Source organism: Echinops telfairi, unplaced genomic scaffold (assembly GCF_000313985.2).
Source record: "Echinops telfairi isolate 266 unplaced genomic scaffold, ASM31398v2 ScPeMD7_25;HRSCAF=90, whole genome shotgun sequence".
In the NCBI taxonomy this organism is placed as follows: Eukaryota; Metazoa; Chordata; class Mammalia; order Afrosoricida; family Tenrecidae; genus Echinops; species Echinops telfairi.
The window spans coordinates 4,922,649-4,931,310 of NW_022103922.1; positions in this window are offsets into that span (position 1 = coordinate 4,922,649).

Below are 8,662 nucleotides of genomic sequence, written 5' to 3' on the forward strand. Positions count from 1 at the left end.
GCCTCTTGGTTCATATGTAAGACCTGCTTGGGTGCCATGATGTGTTCTGGAATCACCATTCTTCTCCAGGCTGTCCATGGGCTGCTATAATCCACGCAGCCACCACAGTAAAGCCGTCTAATGTCATCCCTTTGCAGCCGGCAGGGTCAGGTCACCATCCAAAGTAACAATGCAGCATAAGGCAATCTATCAGGCAGGGGAGGACATACCAGTGTAGGGTGGATCCTAAATCTAGTCACTTCTAAGCTACAAAAAGAGCAGAGTGAGCAGGTGGAGGCCCTCACACAGGGAAGACAGACGGCCAGTGACCTGTGCCAGTCCTTCGGAAGGGAAGGGATGCCAGCACAGGGCCAGGGGTGGGGGTGGAGGTGGGAACCCTTGCTGAAAGAACAGACCCTCATGAGACCCTGATTTGTGCGTGGAGCTTCCAGGACGGTGAGACGACAGAGTCCTGCTCTCAAAAGCCTCCACTTGTCCTCCCCGCCTGAGGCGCTGAGTGACCCGGGCAGGGGTGGTTGTGACTGTTGTCATTACCACGGTTGGGCAGGCTCGTGACATGGGAGCATTTCCGAGGTAGAGAAATTACTTCTGGGGAAGGAAGGTCCAGCCCTTGGGCCACACGGGGCCCTGCTTGCTGGGGAGAGTGATGGGGATGTGCGGCGTCCGTGGGTGCTCACGCCACTCCAGTTCTGCGATGAGCTTGCTCATTCCAGCCAGAGGGTGGGAGGACAGACAGGAAAGGAGGGAGGCGGGGCAGCCCACGCTGGGTGGGGACAGAGTGGGAGGAGGAGAGCGGAGGAAGGGGATGGTACCCGGCACTTAGAAACCAGCGTGCACCCCTGCAGTTCAGCGAGTGGGCTGTTTTGTGAGCAACAGGAATTCGAGGCGAGCCTGAGTAAGTGCTTCCTGTCTTTATGCGCAGCCTGTCAGTCGCTCTGGCGGCTCCTGTGACTGTAACGATGTTGGCCGGTGCTGCCCTAGTGCTGCTGAATCAGCTTCAACTCGCAGCGGCCGGCCGATGCACAACAGAACCAGAGACCAGCAGGGGTCCCAGGCAGCCTCACCACTGTTAGGACTGTGTGAGCCCATGCTGCCGACACTGTTAGTCCATCTGCTCAAGGGTCTTCCTCTTTGTCTGCCCCTCTGCTTTGTCAAGCAGCATGCCCGTCCCCAGGGACTGATCTCTCCCGATACCAGGACCCACGGGCAGGCGATGAAGTCTCTAAGGGGCAGTCTCTAAGGGGCAGCCTGGCTGTTCTTCCGAGAGAGCTCTGTTTGTGCTTCTGGCAGGCCGTGGTCCTCCGCCTCGTCTTCCCCGGCACCATCGTTCACAGGCACGGCTTCTTCTTCTCACGCAATGGCCACCTTTCACGTGCACGTGAGACGATGGGAAATAGCGTGGCTTGGGTCAGGCAGGCGCCCCTTAGTCCTCACGATGGCATTCTTGCTTTTCGACACTTTCAAGATTGGCCCAGCACAACACGTCTTTTGATCTCTTCACCATTGCTTCCATGAGCATTGACTTCAGCATCGATGCTGGAAGCTGTGCCACTGGTATTCCAGACACCAGCAGGGTCACCCATCTTGGGCAGCAGGGTCATGCGCAGGTCTCAGTGGAACTTCCAGGTGAAAGCAGACTAAGAAGAAAGGCCGGGGGGGCCGGCTTCTGAATCCCAGCCACTGAAGACCCGACAGATCGTAACAGAACATGGTCCAACCTGCTTGCTTTGGCCATGCCATCTGGCAGGATGTCACCAGGGGAGGCCAGCATGTTTGGTAAAATTGAGGGCCAGGGAGAGGCAGCGAGACCTCTGTAAGGGGCGTGGGCACAAGAGCTGCAATGCTGGACTGGAGCGTGGTGGCCATGAGGGTGACGCAGGACTGGAGGACTTCCGCTCTGCTCACCCTGAGTTGACACAATGCTGTCTGTCTGTGTCTGTGTGGTTGATAATCACGTACCATCCACCCCGGTGGTCCAATGGGCTCCTGACTTCACGGACATGTGTGAGATAGGAAGGATGGGTGTCTCAGGATCACGGGGACCGGGGTCAGGTCACGGCCGTGCCTGAGCAGCATGCTTTCAGGTGGGGTCGAACACGGGCGACACACCAAAGGCCGGGAGAAGGCTGTTGGATTTGTTTTCCTGGGCCGCCATAACAAAGGCCTTCAGGGCAGGTGGCGTCTAAGGACACAGAGGGCACAGGCAGGAGATTAAATGACACTTCACACCGAGCACAGTGGTTCAAAGGACCTCCCTTGAAGGGTTAAAGAGTGAAGACGTCGCTTTGAGGACTCAGAGGTCCCTGGCTCAAGCCATGGCTTTCCAAGGGCCTCGTATTCCTGTGACAAGTGGGAGCAGAATCAATGCCTTTGAGTGAGGGTGTCGGCAAAGACCATGAACTCAACCACGGGGCCCCACAAGACTAAACAGCTCTACCTTCAAAGCCAGCATGCCAAGACTTGACTGGTGCACTCTGGAGGTGTTGTTGGGAAGGGGCCGTCCCGGGAGGAGACATCAGGCTTGCTAAGGTAGAGGGGCGGGGGTAGAGGGGCTAAGGTAGAGGCTTGCTAAGGTAGAGGGGCGGTGATGGCAGTGCCTTTGTGGTTTGGGTGACTGTGTTGCGTCTGTCCGAGGGCTCTAGGGGACAGTCTGGCCCACATCTTTTTTCTGGATGAGAGCAGAAGTTCCCAGCATCCCTTGCCTCGGAGGGCACCCTGTCTGGGCCTCTGTCATCACGTGACCCTCTTTGCTCAGGGTCCCTCTTCTGTGTCTTTTGGACTTTATAATGGCACTGTTCATATTTCACCCACTCAATCCCACTGCCATCAAGCTGCTTTTGATTCATATCGACGGTATAGGATGGAGGAGGACAACCCTTCGGGGACCTGAGACTGTAAACCCAGGGGAGCAGACAGCTCATCTTTCTCCTCTGGGCCTGCTGGTGGGTCCCAACATGTAACCCCTACCCTGCCAGAGCAGAGCGCCTACCCATTGGACTGGCGCCCACCCTAATCTGGCCTGACCGAGGCTCAATGACACCATCCTCACAGACCCTATTTCCAAACAAGGTTGCAGCCCAGGTACTGGAGGTCAGGACTTCAGCGTGGCTTTTCTGGGGTGAGTGGGGGTAGGTGGGTGGGATGCAGTTCAATCCAGAGCAGATAGTGGGCAAAATCTGGTGCCAGTTTGCTTAGTATCCTGACAGCTCTGCCAGGGCTTAACCAATCTCAAAATTCAGGGACCACTTGTTTGGTAGTTATAGATCCTTACTGGAACTTGGAATCAATCATTAATGTTTTACAGATACATCCATATCATGAGATATTTCATGGTTTTATTGCTGTTTTTTAGGGATGCATGATATTCCATTGTGTGTATATATACACCAGTTGTTTTTTAATCCACTTTTCTACTGTTTCCGGGTTCTTGCTATTGTGAACTGTGCTGCAGTGGACACAGACGAGCATATGTCTGTTTGTCTGTTTCTTATTTGCTTGGGGTCTCTGCCCAGTAATGGTATTGCTGGAACAGATGCTATTTCGATGGCCATCCGTTTTAGGAATTACCACATCGCTTTCCACAGCGGCTGTACGTATGGATTTGCAAGTCCACCAGCAGTAAATAAGAGTTCCGGTCTGTCCACGCCCTCTCCAGCATTTGTTGTTCTCAGCTGTGTAGGGGCTGCGGTTATGGGCATCAGATGGTAGCTCGCGGTGGTTTTGGCTTGCCGTTCCCCGATGGCTAATGAATGAGCAATTCCTCATGTGCATAGCTGTTACCTCCCAAGAAAATGACTTTTTTAGAGAATAATTATCATGGTGCATGCACTTTCTCTTGTCTCCGAGTTCTAGTCTCTGGTCTCGGCCTGCCCTTGCCCTGAGAGACTCACCCTAACAGACTGCTCCATCCGGCACCAGGTTAAGACCTGGCGGTGGGTGCGTTAGGGGGTGAGATGGAAAACACTGGTATTTCTTGCTCATCTCCACCCCTCCCCGCCCACCACTTTGGTGCCATTCTGGAAATAACTGCTCCCCTCTTTGACCCTATGCGTGACGGAGTAGTCCTGGGCTCCACAGGGTTTTCCGTGGTTGACCTTTCCACGTCGATCCACCAGGCCTTTCTTCTGAGGCGCTTGTGGGTAGACCCATACTGCCGACCTTTGGGGAAGCAGCTGGGCCTGTCCGCCCCTGCACCAACCAGAGCCTCCCATCTTACGGGCTGTCTTTTTCTGATCTGCAAAGCGAATCTGATCCCTCTTCTGATTCTTGTGGCAAGTGAATGCCTTGGTGAACAGGAAGTGCTCAGCCCAGAACCCGAGTGCCTGGAACCGTGTAAGGTTTGCAGTCCTGAAGTCAGCAGGATTGTCTCTGTCTGTCTATCTGTCTCCCTCTCTCTCCCTCCACACCACTGACACACAGATGAATCACAGTGCACTTACCTCGGGGCACATGCTTATTAATCATAACAGATACATTGCAGCCTGGTTTTCGCCTTGAAACTTTAGACATGTGATTTCATGAAAGGCCGGTACACACGGACTGCAAATATTAAGCAGCTGTCCCGGCACACCGGTGCCTCCTCCCTAGCAGCGCCTTCCCCTTGTTCATCAACCACCCGGCCCTTGTGACACAGTCGCTTGTGTAGGTCAGAGCGCACCGAGTATTTCAGTGCCCGTGCCTGGCCTCTGGCTCTGGACCTTTGTGAAGGGCGACAGGCACAGGTAGAGAGTCATTTAAAAACATGCCCGGCCCCCATCCCCACCCCCGACAGCTTTCTTTCCAGACCCCGTGGTTAGAGATCCTTCTGTGTCTGCCCCAGGATTCCCTTTCCTTTGAAAACCCAGACTTCTCACTCCGCGCCGTGCAGCCAGCCCTAACTCATAGCGACCCTGAAGGATGGAGCAGAATTAATTGCCTCTGTGGGTTCGAGGCTGCCGCTCTTCCTGGGAAGAGAAAGCCTCCTCCTTGTCCTGAGGAGCAGCTGGTGGTTTCCAACTGCTGACCTTGCAGTGATCGGTCCCATGCACAACCACCCACAAATCACCAGGGCTCTCCAACTGAAACCTACTCAGCCTATTGTTTCTCTGGGTCTGTGTCCCTCTGCACATTTTCACCGAGGGACCCCCCCCCCCCCCTGGCTTATGGAGATCCAGATGGAGGGAAACACTGCCCAGTCCATCACCACCCTTGGCATCACTTGGGAACCTGACTGTTGTCATCCCCTGCGTTTTGGAAGCAGGTGGCCAGGCCTTTCTTCCCACTGTACCTGAGCCCGGGAGCTGGCTGCCCCTGACAGGTGGGTGATGGCTGCATATGGGGAGGGGGCACTGCCCCGGAATCCATCTTTCACCTGGGAGGTGAGCATCCCACCCCGGCACCATCAGCACCTTCACGGGCCACAGGTTCTGAGTGCAAACCCAAACAAACAAACAACATGGTCACGTGGCCTTCCCGGAAGGCTCTGCCAATTTCTACCTCTCCAAGTGAGCGGAAGGAACCGGCCAGACTTCACCTCAGAGCTCTTGGGATCTCGCAGTTTAAACTTGCCTTGAATGAGCCCAGAGACAACAATGCTTCAAGGTGCTTTCATTTGCATTTCCCTAATGACTAGTAAGAGCGAGTCTTTTCATATGCTTATTGGATTCTGGCTTGTTCGTGCACTGTCACTCAGATCTCCATTCTCTTTCTTTGCGGGGTTGTTTATCATTTTTTCTTATCAGCATGTGCGCATAGGAAGCGGCTCTTTGTCTGGCTCTGGGGAGAAATCCCTCCTTGGTTGTGCATGTTGCTCATGGCCCCGCTTGTCTCTAGTTTGTGGTGGCTCCCTTCTCTCAGAAGGAATGGTTTGACAGATTTCAGAACTGTCCCTGTTTCCCTCCTCAGCTGGTGGCTTGGTGGCTGACCCTGCCATGCCCTAAGTCATGCTAAGTCCACCGGGGCTCTCTGAGGACAGACGGGCCAGAGAAAGAGAAAGTCTGCGGAAATGAAGCCAAGCCGGGATGCACCTTAGCCGTCAGCTCCCTGGCTTTAGGCACGCCGTCCAGGCAGACCAACCTCTAGGATGGACGTTGTAGTTGGTAAAGGGTGGGGCCCAACAAGAGAGACCTTCCCTGAGAAGGACGACCAGTGACGACCACCACCATGCACGCAACCACCCCAGGGATCCTGGAAGAGGGTGGGTGGATGGGGCGGGGGTGCAGGACCGGACCACCTTCTGTTCTGTGCTGCATGAGGGCACCTGGAATTGGAGCCAACTTCCTGGGCACCGATGCCAACCAATGACCAGCAGACTGAAGCCACGGTCACTGGCCCGAGCAGGGGCTCGGTGGCCGAGGGTGGAAGGTGCTCACTCAGTGGGACAACCCAGAGGCAACGTCAAGTCAGGAGGAACCTCCCGGTCCGTTGTGAATGTTCTCCCCAGCAGGCTGTCCTTTATCATATTGGAGGTGACGACCATGCTGTCTGCAGCCGCCCGGCTTTGTCTTCCTCAGCCCACTGCTTGTGCCTTTTAGAAACCCCATTCCCCAGGGGCGGGGGTCCAGTGGTGAATAACGACGGCTGTTCGGGCAGCTGGGGCTCGCTAGGTGCCCGTGCCCGTGCAGGCCCTCAGGAAGGATGGTGCTCGTCCACGTTGAAAGGTGCTCTTTGCCAAGCGGATGAAGGGTAGGGTGGCGAGTCTCATTAGAGAGTGTTTTTGTTTTGTTTTTTCATTCTCTCTTGTTTTTGGTTTTAGATTAGGGGAGGGAAATGGGATTTTATTAAAAGCATTTGTGGCACGGCTTCACCTCCATTGATGTCTTTCATGTGATTAATAGGGTGCTCTTTGAATGCATTCCAGAGAGACACCAGGCCCATGGTTACCCACTGGATTTCTATACACACACAAGAATTAAAGTTGAAATAAGATTTCACTGTGCTGTGGGCAAAGGTTGACTGGCAGGGTAGGCTCCCATTCAGCCTGCACATCGTTTGTCCAGCGACATTGGGAGACAAGATCTGTTGGCAAAGTTCTTTGGAGACCACCTAGATACCATCTGAAAAAATGAGCCTTTTCACCTAACATTTCTAATGGCTTCCCTTTCGCATGCATGTAAACAGAGAGACGTCTGTAATGGTCGTCACAGCATTCTATGGCACGGGAAAACTGGAAGATAATCAAGGTGTGCTTATGAGAGGAATAGTCGAACAATGAAACAGCCAACTCAGAAATGATGCTGCCCCTCAGACAGGATTATGTTAGCTCTCTGCACGTGGGCTTACACCATCAACTTGGACCGATAGTTTTATTAACAACCCAGCTGCAGAGGACGTACAAAATGATACCATATGTACTTAAAGGATAGCCTAATGCAAAGACAATCATTTAAATCTTTGCAATGCTCACTCCTTGGTGCAGAGCCAGTGCTGACTCACAGCTCCCCGATAGGACAGGGAAGAACTGCTCCTGTGAGTTCTCAGATTTTAAATCTCATGGGAGTAGAAAGTCCTGTCTTTCTCCTGTAGAGCTGCTGCTGGTGGTTTTGAACTGTCGACCTTTCAGATCTCAGCCCTGTGCCACCAGCACTCATATTCGAGGGACAGTAATGATCACTTCTGGAGGGGGCATTAACAAAAAGGATCAATTTATTTATTTGTCCTTCATTGTCCCCCACCCCCACAAGCACAACAGATACTAAAAATTACTTGTGTAGGTAAAATGTCATATTAAAAGTGAGAAATTTATCAGCTGTCTCGTCCTCCTCATAAATGATAGCACTTGATCTTAATGGACCCATTCGCAATATCCAGGAACAGGCACACCGCGACCAACGTTTTCACCATGGTTTAGACTTACGTCTGCAAAGAAAACCAAGCGAGTACAATAGCATGCTAATCTACAATATTAAACCAAAAAAATGCACTGCCCTCAAGTCCGTGGTGCACGGTGACCCTATAGGACGGAACAGAACTGCCCCCATGGGTTTCTGAGACTGTAAATCTTTAAAGGAACAGAAAACCTCATCTTTCTATCTTGGAGCAGCTGGTGGTTTTGAACTGCTGACCTTGTGGTTAGTTGCCCAATGTATAACCCACTCCAGTGTCACCAGGGCTTCTCATCTACAACTTAAAAGGTCAAATTTCCAGACTAAATAAATAAACAAAGCTCGGTGTTGTGTGTAAAGTCTGATAATGGTACTTCAATGAGATGTTTAAGACTCAAATTTGGTCAACACCAGTAGAAGTAGGTAGAGCGTCTCACTGCTGGTGCTCACGTGATAGTGACTTGAAAAGCAAAGAGATGTGATTCATTCATCAAGTATTGGCTCCATTACAAAGTAATCCTCAACAAGCTGGGCATGGTGACTCAGCATTTCATAGTAATGACCCAGAGTACAGAGCAAGGTAATTATAGCAACATGATTTAATAAGCATAGGGTCATATAAAAACTAACAAACAAGGAGAACTGTTCCCTTATCATTTGATTCAGGACCCTGGAAATAATGTGCTCTGGACCAGCAAGAGCTTAGGATATTCTTCTCATGCTTCTATTACAATGATCAGTACCATGCACAGTGTGTATCAGATGATGTCTTGCTTTTGAGATGAGCTAGAACATATAAAAATGGTCTCACACCTGCAGGATTCTTAGGTATGAGTTTCAGTTACCTATTTATTTCTTTT